The sequence below is a fragment of the Macaca nemestrina genome, chromosome X (assembly GCF_043159975.1).
Source record: "Macaca nemestrina isolate mMacNem1 chromosome X, mMacNem.hap1, whole genome shotgun sequence".
Classification (NCBI taxonomy): domain Eukaryota; kingdom Metazoa; phylum Chordata; class Mammalia; order Primates; family Cercopithecidae; genus Macaca; species Macaca nemestrina.
The window spans coordinates 89,639,863-89,660,737 of record NC_092145.1 but is presented as its reverse complement, the minus strand read 5'-3'; the positions used below and the strand labels follow the sequence as shown (position 1 = coordinate 89,660,737).

Below are 20,875 nucleotides of genomic sequence, written 5' to 3'. Positions count from 1 at the left end.
GAAGAGCAACCCCAAGACACATGATCATCAGATTCACCAAGGTTGAAATGAAGAAAAAAATGTTAAGGGCAGCCAGAGACAAAGGTTGGGTTACCTACAAAGGGAAGCCCATCAGACTAACAGTGGATCTCTCTGCAGAAACCCTACAAGCCAGAAGAGAGTGGGGGTCAATATTCAACATTCTTTTTTAAAAAAAAATTTAAATGAGAAATTTCATTTTATTGAATAAAAACATGATTATACAAACATGAAAATATATTCAAATATTTTAATACATTAATTTTTTGTAACTTCATATGCTTCATATAAAAGCATTGAGTTCAAAGCAATATTATACTTGCTAATTATTACCAAAATCCTGATTTTGCTGTACTTTTTTCATCAGGAATTCTGGGACACTTCCCAACTAAACAGATTAAGTTTCTAGAAAAATAAAAAATTGACAAATCTTCCAAATAAGAGCAATTTGCGGGTGGGAAATACCAGTTCTCTAGGAAAGCACAACTAAACCATAGGGTACATTTAAGTCACAAAGTTTTTAAAATTTGAACAATTCTTGTCCAGGTGTGGTGGCACATGCCTGTAATTCTAGCACTTTGGGAGGCTGAGGTCAGGAGCTCAAGACCAGCCTGGCCAACATGGTGAAACCCTGTCTCTACTAAAAATACAAAAAGTTGCCAGGTGTATTGGCAGGTGCCTGTAATCCCAGCTACTTGGGAGGCTGAGGCAGGAGAATCACTTGAACCCAGGAGGCAGAAGTTGCAGTGAGCTAAGATAGCACCATTGCACTCCAGCCTGAGAGATAGAGCAAGACTCTGTCTGAAAAATAAATAAATAAAATGAAATTCTTACAGTTCCCTTTCAAAAAGCACACTAACTGTGTTTTAAATACATATCTTAAATATCTAAAACAAAATTTTTCTCCATAGCTCCCCCAATTCCCAAAAATCCTGGTGAAATGGATAGCAAGTGTGTAATGAGAAGGTGCCGTGGACACTGGCTATATGTGAGATATTCGGATTGCCACACTTCCTGTGAGTAAAGCAATTAGGGTAGAAATATGGACTGCAGCCTATATAATTTGCGCTTTAGAAGGTGGTTTTATAGGCATAAAATTGTCAGATAATGTTTAAAGACCTTTTCCTGGCCCAACAATATTAATCATGCTCATTATAGAACAGTTGGGAAATGCAGAAAAGAAAATAATAACACTATCATCTTAACACAGAGATACCTACTGGCAACATTTTGGTGTTTGTGTCCTGTCTTTTTCCTAAGCACACAAAAATACAAATATATACATATAAAAATGCAGTTACATTGTTGACAGAATTTAATATTTTGCTTTCTTCACTGAATATAATGGTCTTGTGTTGCTCTCCCTTCCCTTTATATATTCTTCATCAGAATTTGTATTAATTCCCCAAAAAATCTTTCATTGACTGAATATACCATAATGTAAAATGATTGAAATTATATTTATGATTTTATAATTTTTTAAAGTTATATTTTGTATATTCATATTTGTTATTTTGCATAAAATTTTAAAAGCTATAAAATGAAAGTATTATCACATTTTTGACAACTGATGCTTCTCAGCATGCAGTTCAACTGGTTCAAGGCCTCTTTATGCTTTCCTAAATCCTCAAAGGCTGGAAAGGGACAGCAGGTTAGACACTGCACAGGGATATTACACCCCAGCATTGAAGGTCACATTCCAGGAGGTCCAGTCGAAAGTTGCAGATACCATGTTAACTCACACATGGATAACTGAAAGTCTGTTTGTAAAGTTCACATGTTAAACTCCTACAAGCTGTAAAACAGTTGATAGGTTTGTGATCCAACGTATTCCTTTCATGGTGTATAAAATGGATGTTGTTACCTGAACCTAAAATGAGAGTTCCACCTTGCTGAGCTGGATCTCCTTGAAAATCAAAGAGAGGGCCAGTCACTGCCCACCACAAGCTCCAAAGGCTTCCTGAGAGTTTACGTGGGGGCTCTGTCCTGATGAGGCCATTTCTTCACCTCTTTTCATTCCCAATCTTTTATAAATTTCCCTCTCAGGATGAAATAGATTTCATGAGACTATCCAGGCAGTTTGCAAAAAGGCTCAATAGGATGGTAGGATGACTGTTCAATCACTATAAGGATGACATTTGCTTCTTGTAAGAAACTCTTCAGGATTTTTCACAGAGCCTCTACATATTCCTTGCAAATGTAAAACAGGAAATGCTGCACAAACAGTACCATGGTGCGGCGCTCCCGGAGGAGAGCTCCAAACAGCACCCACTGCCCGTGGGAGTCCAGCACTGGTAGCTCGGCTATGGCAGCCACCAGGGACTGCCCATGCTCAGGGCCACTCAGGGCCTGGACAGGGGCAACACCACCGCTGAACTTCAACATTCTTAAAGAAAATAATTTTCCACTCAGAATTTCATACCCAGCCAAACTAGCTTCATAAGCAAAGGAGAAATAAAATCCTTTACAGACAAACAAATGCTGAGAGATTTTGTCACGACCACTCCTGCCTTACAAGAGCTCCTAAAGGAAGCGCTAAATATGGAAAGGAAAAATCGGTACCAGCCACAGCAAAAACACACCAAATTATAAAGGCCATAAACACTATGAAGAAACTGCATCAACTAATGTGCAAAATAACCGGCTAGCATCATAATGACAGGATCAAATTAACACATAACAATATTAACCTTAAATGTAAATGGGCTAAATGCCCCAATTAAAAGATATAGACTGGCAAATTGGATAAAAAGTCAAGACCCATTGGTGTGCAGTATTCAGGAGACCCATCTTATGCAAAGACACACATAGGCTCAAAATAAAGGGATGGATGAATATTAACCAAGCAAATGGAAAGAAAAACAAAAGCAGTAGTTGCAATCCTAGTCTCTGATAAAGCAAACATTAAACCAACAAAGATCAAAAAAGACAAAGAAGGGCATTACATAATGATAAAGGGATCAATGCAGCAAGAAGAGCTAACTATCCTAAATATATATGCACCCAATACAAGAGTACCCAGATTCATGAAGCAAGTTCTTAAGATCTACAAAAAGACTTAGAATCCCATCCAATAATAGTAGGGGACTTTAACACCCCACTGTCAATATGAGACAGATCAATGGGACAGAAACTCAACAATGATATTCAGGACTTGAACACGGCTCTGGACCAAGCAGACCTAATAGACATCTATAGAGCTCTCCACCCAAAATCAGCAGAATATACATTCTTCTCAGCACCACATCACACTTTTTCTATAATTGACCACATAATTGGAAGTAAAACACTCCTCAGCAAATGCAAAAGAACGGAAATCATAAAAAACAGTCTCTCAGACCACAGTGCAATCAAATTAGAACTCAGGATTAAGAAGCTCACTCAAAACTGCACAACTACATGGAAACTGAACAACCTGCTCCTGAATGACTACTGGGTAAATAACAAAATTAAGGCAGAAATAAAGATGTTCTTTGAAACCAATGAGAACAAAGAGAAAATGTATGAGAATCTCTGGGACACATTTAAAGCAGTGTGTAGAGGGAAATTTATAGCACTAAATGCCTACAAGAGAAAGCAGGAAAGATCTAAAATTGACACCCTAACATCGCAATTAAAAGAACTAGAGAAGCAAGAGCAAGCAAATTCAAAAGCTAGCAGAAGGCAAGCTTTTCAACAGATTTTCAGTGTAGACAAAACAGCCCTGTACAGAAAGAAGCTGCCACCTAGGACTTATATAGCTAGACAGGAGAAATCATTTCCTGGCTTTAAAACTTCAAAGGACAGGCTGACTTGTTTGTTAGGGGATAATGCAGCTGATTACTTTAATTTGAAGCCAATGCTCATTTTCCATTTTGAAAATTCTAGTGCCCTTAAGAATTATGCTAAATCTACTCTGCTTATTCTCTATAAATGGAACAACCAAGTCCATATAACAGCATATCTGTTTACAGCACTACAGCATGGTTTATTGAATATTTTAGGCCTACTGTTAAGACCACCTCAGAAAAAAAATCCTTTCAAAATATTACTTCTCATTGAAAATGCATCTAGTCACACAAGAGCTCTGATGGAGATGTATAAGAAGATTGATGTTGTTTTCTTTCCTGCTAATGTGGCATTCATCCTGCAGCCTAGAGATCAAAGAGTAATACTGATTTTCAAGTCCTGTTATTTAAGAAATACATTTCGTAAGACTATGGTTGCCAGAGATAATGACTCCTCTGATGAATCTGGGAAAAAGTAAATTATACCTTCTAGAAGTGATTCATCATTCTCGCTGCCATTAAGAACATTTGCACTTCATGGGAGGAGGTCAAAATATCAACATTAATGGGAGTTTGGAATAAGTTGATTCCAACCCCAAGGATGACTTTGAGGGGTTCAAGACTTCACTGGAACAAATAACTGCAGATTTGGTGGAAATAGCAAGAAAACTAGAATTAGAAGTGGAGCCAGAAGATGTAACAGAATTGCTGCAGTCTTATGTTAAAACTTTTTAATAAATGAGGAATTGCTTTTTATGTATAAGCAAAGAAAGCAGTTTCTTGGAATAGAATCTACTCCTGGTGGAGATGCTGTGAACATTGTTGAAATGACAACAAAGGACTTATAATATTACATAAACATATTTGATAAAGCAGTGGTGGGGTTTGACAGCATAGACTTTAATTTTAAAAGAAGTACTGCTGTGGGTAAAATGTTATCAACCAGAATCACATGATGTAGAGAAATGGTATAAAAGAAAGGGTCAATGAATTTGGCAAACTTTACTATTTTCTAGATTTAAGAAATTGCCACAGCTACCTCATTCTTTACGTGCCACCACCCTGATCATTCAGCAGCCATAAACATCAAGGCAAGACCCTCCATCAGTAAAAAGATTACAACTCACTGAAGGTTTGGATGATTGTTAGCATTTTCAGGCAAGCACTAAAATATTTTCAATAAAAGAATGTGCATTATTTAGACATAATGCTATTGCACACTTAATAGACTACAATATAGTGTAAACATAACTTTTATATGAAATAGAAAACTAAAAATTCATGTGACTCACTTTATTGTGATACTTACTTTGTTACAATATTTGCTTTCTTGTAGTGGTCGGGAACTGAATTTGCAGTATTTCCAAGGTATTCTTGTACTTTAACTGGATGAATTGTATTTTCATGAATTAAACTTCAATAAACTTGTTTTGTGAAAATTTGACAATATAAGAAAATTTTAAAAACACAAAATATTTGAATAGATACTTCACCATAAATAGAGATAGCAATAGCAAATAAACGCAGGAAAAGAAGCTCAGTATCGTTAGCTATTAGGGGAATGCAAATTAAAACCACAATGAGATACCACCACTTACCTATTACAATGGCTTAAAAATGGACCATATAAAACAATAGCAAGGATATGGAGCAATTAGATCTCCTACATACACTGCAGATGGAAATGCAAATTGGTACAACTACTTTGAAAAACAGTTTGGCAGCTTCTTAAGTTAACCATACAACTACCATATGAATCAGTCATTTCATTCTTAGATATTTAATCAAGGCAAATAAAAGAATATATCTACACAAAGGCGTGTATACAAATAATCATAGCAACTTAATTTGTAAAACTGGAAATAACTCAAGGGTTCATCACAGTTGAATGAATAAACAAATTGTGGTATATGCATTCTAGCAGGCAGAAGAAAAAGTGTACTAGAGATCAGAAGACCTGTATTCCAGTTCTGGAGTTTCATGAGTTAGAATAAGTACAGTAACATTAAAATTTGTCACTGTTCTTATTTAGACAATGAAGGAAATAATATTTCCCTTTTTTATATGTTGGTTCTAAAACTCAAATGAGGTAAATATATGGAATTATTTGGTAAGCTATAATTTTATGACATTTTATTGGTTTTTAACTTCTTGATTTTTTTCTGATTGCATCTATGAAATTATATTTTCTGAAATTTTAGTTTTTCTTTCTTCAGATGTATTATCATATTAAAGAAGGCTATAGCCTTAGAACATTTTCTTTAAGTCCTTAACTAATAACTGATACATTTTGACATTCTTGGAAGGTTCATTTGTGTTTGATAATTTACTTCCTGTGAAACACAGAAGGCTAGTATAAGGGGTAACAAGAATATCATCATGACTGATTGTTGATTTTTTAGCACATTAACAAATATTTATATTCAGTCTTTGAATTATATGTTTTGGGTTCCTGCCCCCAATAAAAGATTTTGGGCACTCAAATATCCAGTCCATGTTTACTCTTGCATGGCCAATCTCAAATAATGCCTTCAAATTGGAGCATATCTTTATTGTTAGAAAATATAATTATGAATAACACATGTAAGTTAGGCTCCAAAGTTCTGCAGGTTTCTTCTCTCTGGTTTACTGTCCCTCTTAAAAACATTTTTGTGTAAAAACATAAAACTGAATGAAGCTAATTTCACCAAAGAATGTATATATTTAAGTAAGTCAAGCACTGGACTGTTACACAGCATTATGCTACTTAATAGTCTCAATTTGGCTTTTATTGGCTTAAACTATATTGATGATTTACTGTACATGAACTGTCTATCGCAGCGATATATTTCTTGGTAAATATAGAATGAAAAAAAGAAAAAGAGAGAAAAAAAAAAAAAGCCCAAGCAGAAGAAAGGTGGTTTTCCCCATCGGGGAAAAATGGTTTCTGGTTTGTCAGTTCTACAAAAGAGGATGGTGCTTTTTTCCAAATGGTGGAAGAAGGCTTATTTTGTGGCGGCTTCTTCTTCTTCTTCTTTCTTTTTTCTTCTTTCTTCTTCTTCTTCTTCTCTTCTTCTTCTTCTTCTTCTTCTTCTTCTTCTTCTTCTTCTTCTTCTTCTTCTTCTTCTTCTTCTTCTTCTTCTTCATCTTCTCCTCCTCCTCCTCCTCCTCCTTTTCTTCTTCTTCTTATTCTCCTCTTCCTCCTCCTCCTCCTCCTTCTTCTCCTCCTCCTTCTCCTCCTTCTTCTTCTTCTTCTTCTGATGGGGTCTTTCTCTGTTGCCCAGGCTGGAGGGCAGTGGCACAATCTCAGCTCACTGCAAGCTGCGCCTCCCGGGTTCGTACCATTCTCCTGCCTCAGCCTCCTGAGTAGCTGGGACTACAGGCGCCCGCCACCGCACCAGGCTATTTTTTTGTTTTTGTTTTTGTTTTTGTTTTTGTTTTTTTTGGTGTGTGTGTGTGTGTATTTTTAGTAGAGACGGAGTTTCACCATGGTCTCGATCTCTTGATCTCGAGATCCGCCCGCCTCAGCCTCCCAAAGTGCTGGGATTACAGGCGTGAGCCACCGCTCCCAGCCTATTTGGCTTCTTCTTTTAATAGGAGCTCGTTTCTTCTTCATGATGGTCATCTGTCCTGACAGATAGCCCTTTAACTTGCTTATGAATTTTAGAAAATTCTTTGGATCATGTTGTGTTTGCATATGTATTTGTTCTTTGTCATTGCTATGCCATGTTTATTTTAGTTTACCTCCCTCTCTCTTTCTGTCTCTGTCTAGTCAGACAATCGTGAGGATTAATTTCTGAAAAGCTAGCAAAGGCTAATATTCTTTTTTAATCCCTTTCACTACCTCTGTCTTCTATAAAGATTTAATTCTGAGGGGGTTATGTAATTAACAGTCACCAATTCTGTTTGTTTTTACCCCTCTACAAGGAAATAGACTAAATAGCCAAGTTGCAAGATACCACTGCTTCTTTTAAGAATGATGGGTTTCCCTGGCGATACTTGAAAGAAGAGATAATGACCACCTATCTCCTTCATCCTGGTCACACAGAAAGGTAGGTGAGTAACAGCTCCTCTAGGATACATATCTACATTTGCACTATTATGTGACTCACTCTATCTGCTTCTTCAAAACATTGCTTCTTATTATGTTTGCCTATGTGATGATAGTCAACTCACAAAAATAGCTGCTATTCAATGATGAGTACAAAATGAAAAACTTGGAAGATCAGGAAAATGCTTTCTTCCTTGAGGATCTTACAAGTTATTTAGCAGTTATTTATTGAACATCTACTATATGCAAGGCTTAGCACAGGGCCTTAGAAATGAATAACACTCACCCTGTCCTCGTGAAGCTCAGTATAGCAGAATGAAAACTAGTCAGAACCTTCTTAGTGTACTTCCTGACTGTGGAGGCAACTTGTGACCCTTTTCTTGACTACCCACAAAGATATTGTTATTGCATTTATAAATCATTAAAACTGTAGGATCAGAAGGGGACTTCTCAGGAACAGATATAGGTACACAAAATTGACTCTTTCATCATGATAGTTGTGGCAACAAGGAGCTGCAAATAACATGTTTGCTAGCATGGTCAGCTCAAATCTCAGTGCTTCAAGGGAATAGATTTTTCCACAGCTTGATAATACAAAGTTGGGCAGCAACCCTAAGATCCCTACAATATCAACTCTAGGAAAGCACCTCACTCTTGAACATGTCACACATCTAATAGAGAGTTATGATTATATTTACATAAAGCTACATACCATTTTTTGAAATTTTCTTGTGTATGAATGAACCATGGAATATACTTTCTAATAATTTCAGATTAAATAAGATTTCCAGTTTCTTCTCGATTTTAACTGATTTTTTAACCTATCCAATAACCTTGACTCAGATGATTTATTCACACAGTAAACAAATTTTCCAAGGCATTCTTAATTTCAAACATTCTCTTTCATTATCTTTCTAAGCCTTCAGAATATCCCAAAACTTCTAATTTTTTTCTTTTATCTGTTTATTTTCTTGACACACCCTTAGGAGGTCCTAATGTCATGTGTCCTGAAATTCTAATTTTTTAATATCTAAGTTACACCTCCCAGATTGCATCCAGGACCAAGAAACAACACAAAACCCCCATGTGTCAGAACTTATGGCCTGATTTGGAGTTTGGAAAATACAGTCACTATACAACTAAAGTAATCTTTAAGGAATGGAAAAATTCCCAAAGCTGTGGAGTGGGAAGAATAATAAGAACCTCCACAAATCTTTGTTAGGCCACAATTTGCTTCTGGACCATAGTTTAATGATCTGACTTCTAGATAGAAAACATTTTTTGAACCACCTAAAATTATGAAATATCAAGTGGTTATCAGTGTAATGATTAACATTTTAATTTTAATGTTCTCAAAATGACTTATTATTTTATTTTGGAGTGAGGTAGAAAGGGATGGCTCTTCTTATTCAGGTGTTTTTTTGTTTGTATGTTTCTGTCAAGTTTGTAAACTGTACATATGTCTTTTCATTTAATTGGATCAGAAAAGTCTCCTCATGGTGAAAATCTGATGTATTTCAAGCAGTTAGGAATTAATGTTTATTCTAAATTGTGGTCTTTTAAGATTTATGATCTTATTTTGTTTTGCATAAAAGGTCAAAAAGAGGAAATAGTCATACCTAATCTGTAAATCATGGATAAGATCTATATAAAAACATTTTGCTACTTAATAAAATTTAGATAATGGTTATTAAATTCACTGTTCATCTGTGGTTCTCTTTTTAAAAATAGTCTTATTTATAATTTATGTAAATATAATTCAAAATTATACATATAACTCAGCTATTATTCTCTTAAACTGAATCTTACTTACGGTCACAAAATAAGTTTTCTTAGGCCTGTGGAATATTCTCAGGGTCAATATGTATAAAAGACTAAAAAAGTGCTACATCTCAGATTAGCACAATTATTGAATAATTGGCACAATTATCTCAGCCTGTGAGATCCAAATATCTTTGTGCCCTAATTATAATACTTAACTTTAAATGGGTAAAAGGTGTTTCAGTGGTCGATTTATCAAGTTCTAATCATAGGTTTGCCTTCTGCTCATTGAATCTATTTTACCCAAGGCTATGGACTCCTTTTGGCATTTCTGCCTCAGCAACAGAGGATAAAAGCCATGTTGTGATGGATAAGTCACAAAAGTAAAAAATACAGACATGGACTACAGACCTCCAAAGAAGAATTGAGCATGCTGAGGATCTGTGCCAGACATTGGACATTTTTGAGGTGTTAAGAGGTGGGTACTTTAGTGGTTGTTGTTGTTGTTGTTGTTGTTGTTGTTGTTGTGTGTGTGTGTGCATGTGCTTGAAAGGGTAAACTATAGTGAGATGATCTGTGTAATATGAAAAGTTAAGGCATTTTATTTGTAAGAAAGTGAAGCTTTCTTCCAGATAGACTGAGGCATCAAAGCAGTGGTGAAAATCTAAACAACACAGCTAATAAAATTATCTTCTTAGGTTGAAAATATGTAGGCTTTTGGAGTTAACAGGAAATCATCATAGGAAGGGGCGAGAGGAAAGGGAATATCACTTATTGAACTTTACAAATCAAGTACCAAGAGCTTTACATGTGTTATCACATTTAATCCTCATAGCAATCCTATGATGTAGGTATTATCGTCTCCATTTTACAAATTAAAAAACTATCTTAAGCAGGTTATTTGACTTGCCTAAGATCATATAACTATTAAATTTAGGGTTTTGTTTTATATCCAGATCTCTCTGACTTCTAACACTGTGCTTAGAAAGAACTAAATATGTAAGAGAAAAATGTGACTATATCATTTCATGCTTTTCTTATGAAGAATTCTACCTCCATTTCATTGTGCCCCTACTTTAGTTTTTCGAGGAAAGTTTTTCACGTGGTATATTCAGAAAATACTTCACAACCACAATTTATGCAACTTAAAAAAAATTGCACTAGAGAAAGAAGCAACGATTCTCAGGAATAAAGCATCTATGATTCTTTTTTTTTTCTTTTTCCTTCTGCATTTTTCCATATATTATTAATACATAAGTGAGAACCAAAATTTCCAGAATAAGTATATCCTTTGTAAGTGTAGAATTGAACCCTTCCAACTTCTGAGATCTGTTTGTTTAGCTAAATCAGCAATGCAAAGTTAATTCTAACTGATTCTAGACTTGTGTTGCATACTTTTGGACACTTGATCAGTCTAAACAATTGAAGCCTCTTCTTATAATTTAGGAGTATTTAGGTAGTTGACCAGGCATGGTGGCTGTCTGGGCATGGTGGCTCATGCCTGCAATCCCAGCATTTTGGGAGGCCAAAGCGAGAGGATCACTTGAGCTTAGGAGTTCAAGATCAGCCTGTGCAACATAGTGAGACCTCGTCTGTATTTAAAAAAAAAAAAAAAGGTAGAAAAAAAAGTATTTATATAGGTTCAAAGAAAGGTTGAGATATGTTTATTTTTTATAAAATATGTAAGTTTAGTTACAATCATTAGAACTTCTTCCACGTGGCATTTATTAATTCACAGTCACATCTTTAGTAATATTTTTCAGAATTCATTAAGTATGGCAAAATCATAGGCCATTATGGTATACTGGAAAGATTCCTTCACTTGAGATCAGAGAATCTAGGTTTAAATCTCAGCTCTCTTGTTTACCGTGTAAAGTTTGGCTATTAATTTACTCTCTCGGAGCCTCAATTTTCTCATCTGTAATATGAAAATAATCCTTACCTCATGTATTTGTTGTGAAAATAACTTGAAATAAAAAATAGGAAAGTACCTTGTAAGCAATAACATTCTACCATAATGTGAGGAGAAATGGAATAAAATGAACACCAAAGGAATATTTACCATATGCTAGTCACTAACTTATTTTCTATTTGTTGCTCCAGCAAGACCAATATCTGTATATCCCTAAGGAAAAACTAACATGACCTCCAGCCTTGGTTCACATTTTCTGGTTGTCCTACCTATAGCCTCAGTAGCCATGCAATGGTTTACAATCTACTGGCAGGAAGGTAAAATGTGTGAAAGAATTGCCTTCTAGGTCATTCTCTTTGTGAAAAGTAATCTCCCACCAAGGAGAAGCCTGCTTGACAGTTCATATTAAAATCTTGGTTCAAAGCAGTGAATGAAAAGTTGGAGATGAACAGTAGTTTCCTAACAAAGCCCAACAAGACCATTTAGGTAAGACATTGTAGTAGAGTAGGAAATACATTGAATGGGAAGAAAGGGAACCAGAGGTCCAATCCTGATTTTACCACTGCCTGATTGTATAATCTAAAAAAGGTTTCTTTTTCCTCTTGGCCTCACTGTCCCCTTTTATACAGTAATGTGGGATAGACTAGATTATCTCTAAGGTCTATTCCAACATTGATATTTGAATATCCTATTCTTAATTTTAATAGAAAGATTTAAATTATATATTTAAGTTTTAGGATGCTATTTTATATCTCAAAAGGAAAAAGAAAAAAATGCACAAATGATTTCTCTGTTGTGAATTATAATAAACATTCACTTACATTAATAACTTTACTGGAAGTAGAATTAGCATAATCCTTTACATTTTCAAAGTATTTTAAAGATCCATCATATCATTTGAATCTCATAAAAATGACAATATTTTATTATTTATCTTTACATGGTAAATTAAGTAATTGAGCCTCAAGGAGGTTAAAGGTTTGCACAAAGTCACATAGCCAGTACATGATGGATCCAGAAATCCAACTGTAGTCTATTTCTAAGCCCAGTTTTTTTTCCACTACCTCAAGCTGTAGATTATTTTATCCAGGCTTAGAATAAGTGGATCTCATCTGGAAAATGAATTAAAAAGGGAAGAGTCACTGTTATTTATGTATGCTAAAAGTATAAACAAGTAAGAATACTTAAGAATAAGGACAATGTTGAAGTTGCTTATCAGCTTAAGGAGATTTTGGGCTGAGACAATGGGATTTTCTAAATATACAATCATGTCATCTGCAAACAGGGACAATTTGACTTCTTCTTTTCCTAACTGAATACCCTTGATTTCTTTCTCTTGCCTGATTGCCCTAGCCAGAACTTCCAACACTATGTTGAATAGGAGTGGTGAGAGAGGGCATCCCTGTCTTGTGCCAGTTTTCAAAGGGAATTTTTCCAGTTTTTGCCCATTCAGTATGATATTGGCTGTGGGTTTGTCATAAATAGCTCTTATTATTTTGAGGTACGTTCCATCAATACCGAATTTATTGAGCGTTTTTAGCATGAAGGGCTGTTGAATTTTGTCAAAAGCCTTTTCTGCATCTATTGAGATAATCATGTGGTTCTTGTCTTTGGTTCTGTTTATATGCTGGATTATGTTTATTGATTTGCGAATGTTGAACCAGCCTTGCATCCCAGGGATGAAGCCCACTTGATCATGGTGGATAAGCTTTTTGATGTGTTGCTGAATCCGGTTTGCCAGTATTTTATTGAGGATTTTTGCATCGATGTTCATCAGGGATATTGGTCTAAAATTCTCTTTTTTTGTTGTGTCTCTGCCAGGCTTCGGTATCAGGATGATGTTGGCCTCATAAAATGAGTTAGGGAGGATTCCCTCTTTTTCTATTGATTGGAATAGTTTCAGAAGGAATGGTACCAGCTCCTCCTTGTACCTCTGGTAGAATTCAGCTGTGAATCCATCTGGTCCTGGACTTTTTTTGGTTGGTAGGCTATTAATTATTGCCTCAATTTCAGAGCCTGCTATTGGTCTATTCAGGGATTCAACTTCTTCCTGGCTTAGTCTTGGAAGAGTGTAAGTGTCCAGGAAATTATCCATTTCTTCTAGATTTTCTAGTTTATTTGCATAGAGGTGTTTATAGTATTCTCTGATGGTAGTTTGTATTTCTGTGGGGTAGCAAAGTCTCAGGATACAAAATTAATGTGCAAAAACCACAAGCATTCGTATACACCAGTAACAGACAAACAGAGAGCCAAATCATGAATGAACTTCCATTCACAATTACTTCAAATAGAATAAAATACCTAGGCATCCAACTTACAAGGGATGGGAAAGACCTCTTCAAGGAGAACTACAAACCACTGCTCAGTGAAATAAAAGAGGACACAAACAAATGGAAGAACATACCATGCTCATGGATAGGAAGAATCAATATCGTGAAAATGGCCATACTGCCCAAGGTTATTTATAGATTCAATGCCATCCCCATCAAGCTACCAATGAGTTTCTTCACAGAATTGGAAAAAACTGCTTTAAAGTTCATATGGAACCAAAAAAGAGCCCGCATCTCCAAGACAATCCTAAGTCAAAAGAACAAAGCTGCAGGCATCATGCTACCTGACTTCAAACTATACTACAAGGCTACAGTAACCAAAACAGCATGGTACTGGTACCAAAACAGACATATAGACCAATGGAACAGAACAGAGTCCTCAGAAATAATACCACACATCTACAGCCATCTGATCTTTGACAAACCTGAGAAAAACAAGAAATGGGGAAAGGATTCCCTATTTAATAAATGGTGCTGGGAAAATTGGCTAGCCATAAGTAGAAAGCTGAAACTGGATCCTTTCCTTACTCCTTATACGAAAATTAATTCAAGATGGATTAGAGACTTAAATGTTAAACCTAATACCATAAAAACCCTAGAGGAAAACCTAGGTAGTACCATTCAGGACATAGGCATGGGCAAAGACTTCATGTCTAAAACACCAAAAGCAACGGCAGCAAAAGCCAAAATTGACAAATGGGATCTCATTAAACTAAAGAGCTTCTGCACAGCAAAAGAAACTACCATCAGAGTGAACAGGCAACCTACAGAATGGGAGAAAATTTTTGCAATCTACTCATCTGACAAAGGGCTAATATCCAGAACCTAAAAAGAACTCAAACAAATTTACAAGAAAAAACCAAACAGCCCCATCAAAAAGTGGGCAAAGGATATGAACAGACATTTCTCAAAAGAAGACATTCATACAGCCAACAGACACATGAAAAAATGCTCATCATCACTGGCCATCAGAGAAATGCAAATCAAAACCACAATGAGATACCATCTCACACCAGTTAGAATGGCGATCATTAAAAAGTCAGGAAACAACAGGTGCTGGAGAGGATGTGGAGAAATAGGAACACTTTTACACTGTTGGTGGGATTGTAAACTAGTTCAACCATTATGGAAAACAGTATGGCGATTCCTCAAGGATCTAGAACTAGATGTACCATATGACCCAGCCATCCCATTACTGGGTATATACCCAAAGGATTATAAATCATGCTGCTATAAAGACACATGCACACGTATGTTTATTGCGGCACTATTCACAATAGCAAAGACTTGGAATCAACCCAAATGTCCATCAGTGACAGATTGGATTAAGAAAATGTGGCACATATACACCATGGAATACTATGCAGCCATCAAAAAGGATGAGTTTGTGTCCTTTGTAGGGACATGGATGCAGCTGGAAACCATCATTCTTAGCAAACTATCACAAGAACAGAAAACCAAACACCACATGTTCTCACTCATAGGTGGGAACTGAACAATGAGATCACTTGGACTCAGGAAGGGGAACATCACACACCGGGGCCTATCATGGGGACGGGGGAGGGGGGAGGGATTGCATTGGGAGTTATACCTGATGTAAATGACGAGTTGATTGGTGCTGACGAGTTGATGGGTGCAGCACAGCAACATGGCACAAGTATACATATGTAAGAAACCTGCACGTTATGCACATGTACCCTAGAACTTAAAGTATAATAATAATAAAAAATTTTTAAAAATTTAAAAAAAAAGAAAGACAATGTTTTATATTCTTTTAAAAAATTGTTCAGATTTGAGACTGAGGCTCTGAACAAGATGCAAGCAAATGTACAAATAAAATATTAATGTATCTTTCAGAGCTCTAGACATTATGAAAGATTAAAGAAATAGTATTTGTAAAGCACTGTAATATCATTTGAAGAAAGTGGTTATTTAAATATAATATTTGGAGCTGTAACCCTCAGGCATACAACAGAAAGAGAAAGAATAAAGAACGGGATATATGAAGATGTCAATTTTTCTAGGGATTGTCTATCACAGTCCTTGTGTTAGTATAGACTTTTTAGAGACTGCTGAAGAAGTATACCTCACACTTTTTTCACTAACCTCCAACCAAAAGTAATTGCAAACTTTAAGGGGTTTAAAGTGAGTTATCTCTGCCAATGAGTGTAGTGACTGCTTGTTATTGGTGTCATAGCAACAACAAAAGCCACCAATGGAGAGTTTGTGTTTAAAATTGCTATTAATAATGATTTCAGAAAATGTGTAGTTTCTGGGGAAACCTATTCATTAAAATCAAAGAAACTGCATCTCCTTTTTGACAAATCAATGATTTGTGAAGATGGAAGCCATTAACTCACTTATTAGCATGTTGAAATTTTAATTAGATCCAGCAAAGTATTTTAGATTCAAAGGCTCTTGAAGTTGATCTTAGATGATGAGACTATGTAGATGCCTAGTACTCCAAAAACATGCATTCCAAGCCTTCCAATTCCAAGTAAATGTAGGTATCAAATATTATGAATTCAACTCTGTTGGGGAAGCAACAGAGGTTTAAGATATGTGCACTGACATCATGGGGCTTTAGCCTGATTGCAGACATATTTTAAGAAAAAAAGGGAGGGAGTAAGAGAGGAAAGGAGAGAGGAAGGGAGGAAGGGATGAAGGAAGGAAGGAAGGGAGGGAGGGAGGAAGGAAGGAAGGAAGGAAGGAAGGAAGGAAGGAAGGAAGGAAGGAAGGAAGGAAGGAAGGAAGGAAGGAAGGAAGAAAGGAAGGATAGGAGGGAGGGAGGGAAGAAAAGAGGAAGGAAAATCTTATATCAATTTGCTTATTTGATAAACCAAATGAGATTGTGAGGTAAGGATTGTTATCCACATTCCACAGGTGGGGAAGCTGAGGTTTGGAGAACAAAATAACCTGTATAAAATAACACAATAAGTATGTCATAGGTATCAAATATTATGAATCCAACTCTGTTGGGGAAACGACAGAGGTTTAAGATATGTGCACTGACATCATGGGGCTTTCAGCCTGATGGTGGACATATTTTAAGAAAGGAAGGGAGGGAAGAAGAGAGGGCAGGAGAGAGGAAGGAAGCAAGGAAGGGAGGGAGGGAGGGAAGGAAGGAAGGAAGGAAGGAAGGAAGGAAGGAAGGAAGGAAGGAAGGAAAGAAGGAAGGAAGGAAGGAGGGAAGACTTTATGTCAATTTTCTTATTTGATAAACCAAACGAGATTGTGAGGTAAGGATTGTTATCCACATTTCACAGGTGGGGAAACTGAGTTTTGGAGATCTATATAACCTGTATAAAATCACACAACAAGTATGCATCAAGGTCAGCTAGGAATCAAATTCATTAATTGTAAAATCTATGCTTGTCTTTTTACATTGCTAAATTACAATACACAGGAAAAGACTGAAAAAGAAAAAATAGCACGTCAGTAGTAAAATACATAAAACTGACTTTACAATAGGAATTCAGAGAAGGATGAACTGAATTCAAGTTGGATGTTAATCAGTCCGTGTTTTTCTTGTGAAGAATATAGTTCCTATGACGGGCCTTGTAGATTGTCTCAATAGAGAAAAAGGAAGAAAGAATAATGTCTCTGAGTCTATTTCTTCATTTATGCAACAGGGATTATGCCATTCACCCCACAGTAAGATTGTTAGGATTGAAAGAGATAGCATATGTAAAACCATTTTGTAAATTACTAAGCATTAATTGATTACGGATAGAGTACGATGGCTCCATCGAGCATCCCTCCCACAGGAACACCAAATTTAATAACTATCTAAACAAAAATATCACATTCTTAAGAAGAAAAAATCAAGTGAGCACTCATAGTATTTGATTTTTAACTTCATATTACTGAAGTAGGCACTGTATTAGTCCACTCTCACACCACTATAAAGAACTGCCCAATACTGGGTAATTTAAAAAGGAAAGAAGTTTAATTGACTCGGGTTCTGCAGGGCTGGGGAGGCCACAGGAAACGTACAATCATGGTGGAAGGGGAAGCAATCATGTCCTTCTTCACATGGCAGCAGCAAGGAGAAGTGTCCAGCAAAAGGGGGAAAAGCCCCTTATAAAACCATCAGATCTTGTGAGAACTCACTCACTATCATGAGAAAAGCATGAGGGTCACTGCCCCCCATGATCCAATTGCCTCCCACCAGGTCCTTCCCATGACACATGGGGAGTATGGGAACTACAATTCAAGATGAGATTTGAGAGGAGACACAGCCAAACCATATCAGGCACTGAGGTGGGTAAGAAAGACAGTCTTGAATCTCTAATGCCACTCCTTCTCCAGTATCCTCTAGCAGTAGATGTGTCATGTGAGAAAATAATCTGTGCTCTTGGGAAAGGGAGGGTACAGCGGTTGTGAAACCTTGCATTTTGCTGCCCTGTCACAGCATAAAGCCAAACAAGACTGAACTCAGCTGATGCCCGCCAATGGAGGAGGCATTTAAACCAGCCCTAGCCAGAGGGGAATTACCCATCCCAGCAGTTGGAATTTGAGTTCACTGCAAACTAAAGTACGTTGGGGTTCTAAACAAATTTTAAAGGCAGCGTAGGACACAAGGACCATAGCTCCTAGCTGAGTCCTAGTGCTATGCTAAGCAAAGAGCCAGTGCACATCAGGGGAATGTGACCTGCTGAGACACCAGCCATAGTGGCTAAGGGAGTGTGAACCACATCACTGCCAACCCTTGGCAGCACAGCTCATGGCTGCAAAAGAAACACCTTCCTTCCATTTGTGGAAATGAGAGGGAAGAGTAAAGAAGACTTTGTCTTGCACCTTGAATATCAGCTCAGTCATAGTAAGGTGGAGCACTGATCAAAGTTTTGAGTCCCCCATTGTAGGCCTTAGTTCCTGGATGACATTTCTAGATACATCCTGAGTCAGAAGGGAACCCACCACCTTGAAGGAAAGGACCCAGTCCAGGCAGGACCCATCACCTGCTGCCTAAAGATACATTGGCCCCTAAATAACCCACAGCAATGCCCAGGTAGTACACCATAGGCCTTGGGTGAGACTGAGACATGCTGGCTTCAGGTGAGATCCAGCACATTTGCTGTGGTAGCTATAGTTAGAGACTCCTCCTACTTGAGAAAAGCAGAGGAAAAACTAAAGGGGACTTTGTCTTGCACCTTAGGTACTAGCTTGGCCACAGGAAGGTAGAGTACCAAGTGGGCTCTTGGGGTCTCTGATTCCAGACCATGGCTCTTAGACAGCATTTCTGGATATGCTTTGGGCCAAAAGGGAACCCACTGCCCTAAAGAGTGAGTCTCAAGCCTGGCAACATTCACCACATGCTAAAGACTCATTGGGCATTAAGTGAACATTAGTGGTAGCTTGAAAATACTTCCAGTGGGCCTGTGGTGGTGGTGGTGATGGGCTGAGGTTCTGCTTCCTGTGGAGAGGATATGGAAAGCATCTCATTGTTTGAGCACCAACCCAGCCATAGTACAATAGCACAGGTAGATTTCTAAGGTTTTTGACTCTAGTGTTTGGTGGCTGGACAGTATTTCTGGAACTGCCTTGGTCCTGGCGAAACTTGCTGCCCTGAAGGGAAAGATGCAACCCTGGCTGGCTTCATGACTTGCAGATTGTAGTGCCCTCGGGCCTTGAGTGAAAATAGGTGGTAGCCAGACAGTGGTTACAATGAGCCTTGGGTGAAACCCAGTGTTGTGCTGGCCTCAGGTCTGACCCAGCACCTACCCAGTGGTGGTACTCACAGGGCTGCTTAAGTCACCCCACACCTAGCTCCAAGCAGCTCAGCAAAGAGAGATATTCTGTTTGTTTGGGAAAAGTAAGGGAAGAAAACAAGCGTTTCTGCCTTAATACATAAAATTCTTCCAGATCTTATCCAAGACCACCAAAGTGATACCTTTATGAGTTTGCAGGAACCACAGTATTATTGGGCTTGGGTTGCCCTCTAATGCAGATACAGCTAAGATCACAACACCCAAGTCCTTTCAAATACCCAGGAAGCCTTCTCAAGATGGATTGAGTACAAACAAACCCAGATCGTGAAGACTACAATAAATACATAACTTTTCAATGCCCAGACACCAAAGAACATCTGCAAGCATCAAGACCATATAGGAAAACATGACTTCACCAAGCTAAATAAGGCACCAGGAGCCAATCCCAGAGAAACAGAGATATGTGACCTTTCAGATAGAGATTTCAAGATAGCTGTTTTGAGGAAACAGAAATTCAAGATATCACAGAGAAGGAATTCAAAATTCTATCAGATAAATTTAATGAAAAGATTGAAATAATTAAAAATAATCATGTAGAAATTCTGGAACTGAAAAATGCAATTGGCATACTGAAGAATGCACCAAAGTCTTTTAATAGAATTAATCAAGCAGAAGAACAAATTAGTGGGGTTAAAGTCAGGCTATTTGAAAATGTACAGTCCGAGGAGGCAAAAAAAAAAAGAATAAAAAACAATGAAGCACACTTAGAATACCTAGAAAACGGCCTCGTAAGAGCAAATCAAAGAGTTATTGATCTTAAAGAGGAGGTAGAGAAGATTATTCAAAAGAATAATAACACAGAACTCACCACACCTGGAGAAAAATATCACTATCTAAGTACAAGAAGGTTACAGAACCCCAAGCAGATTTAACCCAAAGAAGCCTACCCCAAGGCACTTAATAATCAAACTCCCAAAGGTCAAGGGTAAAGAAAGGATCCTAAAAGCATCAAGAGAAAAGAAACAAACAATATACAGTGGCACTTCAATACAGCTGGCAGCAGACTTTTCAGTGGACACCTTGCAAGGAACAAAAGAGTGACATGACATACATAAAGGGCTTTGGGGGAAAAAAAGAAACAGTTAACCAAATGAAAATATTCTTCAAACATAATGAGGAAATAAAGATTTTCCCAGACAAACAAAAGCTGAGGAATTTTACCAATACCAGAGTTAGCCTACATGAAATGCTAAAGGAAGTACTTCAATCAGAAAGAAAGGAGGATAGTGAGCAATAAGAAATCATCTGGAGGCCGGGCGCGGTGGCTCAGGCGTGTAATCCAAGCA

At 37.2% G+C, this 20,875-nt stretch overlaps 1 protein-coding gene and 1 pseudogene across 17 annotated transcripts in view; one reads left to right on the top strand and one right to left on the bottom strand.

Annotated features, from left to right (window-relative positions):
- LOC105476707 (zinc finger CCCH-type containing 12B) overlaps positions 1-20,875 on the top strand; it is a 433,900-nt gene that overhangs the window by 358,481 nt on the left and 54,544 nt on the right. For 12 of the 17 annotated variants that reach the window (XM_071088669.1, XM_011732879.3, XM_071088670.1 and 9 more), the window contains 2 exons: positions 7,692-7,816; positions 9,885-10,054. The exons of 2 other annotated variants lie outside the window; for them this stretch is intronic. The gene's annotated coding sequence lies outside the window, so the exon portion shown is untranslated. Of the gene's footprint in view, positions 1-7,691; positions 7,821-9,884; positions 10,055-20,875 lie in introns of all 17 variants that reach the window. 3 more of the 17 variants (XM_071088668.1, XM_071088665.1, XM_011732883.3) reach the window with 2 other exon arrangements.
- On the bottom strand, positions 1,757-2,403 carry LOC105476705 (peroxiredoxin-like 2C pseudogene; annotated as a pseudogene).